The sequence below is a fragment of the Elephantulus edwardii genome, unplaced genomic scaffold (assembly GCF_000299155.1).
Source record: "Elephantulus edwardii isolate Elephantulus edwardi_28Jun2011 unplaced genomic scaffold, EleEdw1.0 scaffold02625, whole genome shotgun sequence".
NCBI classification, from domain to species: Eukaryota; Metazoa; Chordata; class Mammalia; order Macroscelidea; family Macroscelididae; genus Elephantulus; species Elephantulus edwardii.
This window is the reverse complement of record NW_006402375.1, coordinates 1-2,356: the sequence shown is the minus strand read 5'-3', so window position 1 is coordinate 2,356 and position 2,356 is coordinate 1. Positions and strand designations below refer to the sequence as shown.

The 2,356-nt window shown below is 45.9% G+C and overlaps 1 pseudogene; it reads left to right on the top strand.

The window, feature by feature from the left end:
- Window positions 1-218: 218 nt before the first annotated feature.
- On the top strand, window positions 219-833 carry LOC102844765 (annotated as a pseudogene).
- The last annotated feature ends 1,523 nt before the right edge of the window (window positions 834-2,356 follow it).

Sequence of the window (2,356 nt, the reverse complement as noted above, 5' to 3'; positions counted from 1 at the left end):
CATGCAAAAATCTGTACATAGACCAAGAAGCAGTTGACTAAACAGAACAAGGTGATAATGCATACTTTAAAGCCAGGAAAGGCATATATCAGAGTTGTATCCTTTCTTCATCCTTATTCAGTCTTTATGCTAAACAAAGCTTTGGAGAAGCTAGATTATAAGAAGAAAAATATAGACAGAGCGAGGCCACGCCTTCTGCCTGGTCAGCTCAGTGACAGGCCACCGGGGTGGCTGAGGTGGGCGTGGCTGTGCAGCGGGGCGACAAGGGCCCCAGGAGTGGTGACCACCGTCCCGCTGGCTGAGGAGAAGGTGGTGTGGAGCCTGGAGGTGGAGGTGTGCCTCTCGCACGCCATGCTGGTTGGGCTACAAGCCAGGCGACCTGAACTGACACTTCCACACGATTTGTATCTGGGACAAGTTCAGCCAGATCATAGGCCAGCAAGTTCCATCCAAGGTCATCTGGGACCGCCTGAGTACCATATAGGACACGCAGGCCCTGGGTGAGTCCGAGATCCTTCCCTTTCCCAATCCAGACAGGAATTCGCCCTCCTGGAGATCAGCCAGGAGATTCGGGAAGGGAAAGTGATCACTGAGCAGGAGATGAAGGAAGAGACCAAAGAGGACGTGGACCCCGCGGCGGGGTTGATGATGGAGGCCTGGGAAAAGCCGTGGAGAAGTCCCGCAAAGACAAAGAGAAGACCTCCCCAGACATGGGATCCAAGGAATAGGAGGGAAGGGACGACAAGTAGCAGCGCAGCCTTGTCACTGACAAAGCCCTGAAGGCCAACAGCGACCCCTCCAGCCCCAGTGCTGCCAAGTGGCTCCAGACGTAGACAGCCATGGGATCAGGACAGCTGGGGCCCCAGCCGGCTGGTGGTGCCCACCTCTGTGCTAGGGACACGCCATCTGGCGGCGAAGCCAATGAGGTTTTCACAGTGCCCACTGAGACTCTGAGGAGGTCTGCAAGGGGAGACTCCAGAAGACTGAGGGTGGCTTATCTCACACCTTGAGGGCTGCCGGGGGTCCTTGCAGGCCCCTTGTGGACTTTGCTTCCTGGGCTGCCCAGAGCAAAGGCTTGAGCTTGAGCTGCAAACAATAAAAACACTGTCTCTTCTCTGTCCTCAGCGCAGCCAGAGGTCCCTGCAGGCCGGTCCCTCCTCTTTCTTGGTTTTCCATGGTCTGGAGCTTCATCCTACAGGAAACAGTACCCAGCGAAGGTGACCTCAGACTCAGTGTGTCTTCGTGCCCCTGACATAGCCTGTCCACCAGCTACCGTGTTCACTCGTACTGTGACAATGTAGATAAGTTGGTTGATGTTTTCTCTAATTTTTTAGAAGATTATTTTGCTAGAGTTTTATATGAAAAAAGCTGCAGAAACTAAATCTGTTTTATCCTCCCCTCCCAGAGGTTCTGTCTTAAGGTCGTGAAATGCTTTGTGCTCAGTGTTTGTTTTGTCAGATGTGAAGAATTTATAGTATTATTTTTGTATTTTCAAGAATTTTGCAAAGGGTGGGAGTAAACACACCCTCGGGAGAACATAGCCCAGGGTCTTGAGGTGTGCTTTTTTCTGACTGCTGGCATTAAAGCACAGAAACCTAAAAAAAAGGAAAGAAAAGAAGAAGAATCAACATAACATCAGGGCTGGAGAGATACTCATCAACAGTCTGCTTTATGCAGATGACACAACCTTCCTTTCAGAAAGTGAAGACTTGAAACACTGAAGATGGAAGATTATATCTCAACATCAAGGAAACAAAAATTCACACCATTGGACTATCAGGGGACAATATGATAGATGGAGAAAAGATTGCAGTTGGCAGTGATTTAATTTACATAGATCCACAATCAACACTCTTGCTAGTAGCAATGAAGAAATTAATATATATATAAATTAAATATTAGAAAAATCTGCAGCCAAGAATCTCTTTAAAGTGATAAAGTACAAGAATGTCTGTTTAAAGACCAATGTGCACCCAACCCAAATGCTGGTATTTTCAATGGCTTTATAAGCATGCAAAAGTTGGAAAATGAATAAGGAAGGCTGAAGAAAAGTTGGTGCCTTTATTTTTAAATTTTTTTCCTGTGATGTGATGGCTCAAAAGATGTGCAAAGGACCATCCTGGGTATATGATGGGCACTATGTATGTTTATGAATGCTCCTTCCTCGTAAAAACTGTTAACCAGTCAAGTCTTCATAAATATAATTTTCCTTGTAAGTTCTCTAAAGAAGTTTTCTATTACTAAAAAGGAGGAGACTCCTTTAAATGACAAGAATTTCTTTTAGTAAAAGCTAAGTAGCTTATTCTTTTTGTAACTTTGAATTCTATCTATCTATCTATCTATCTATCTATCTATC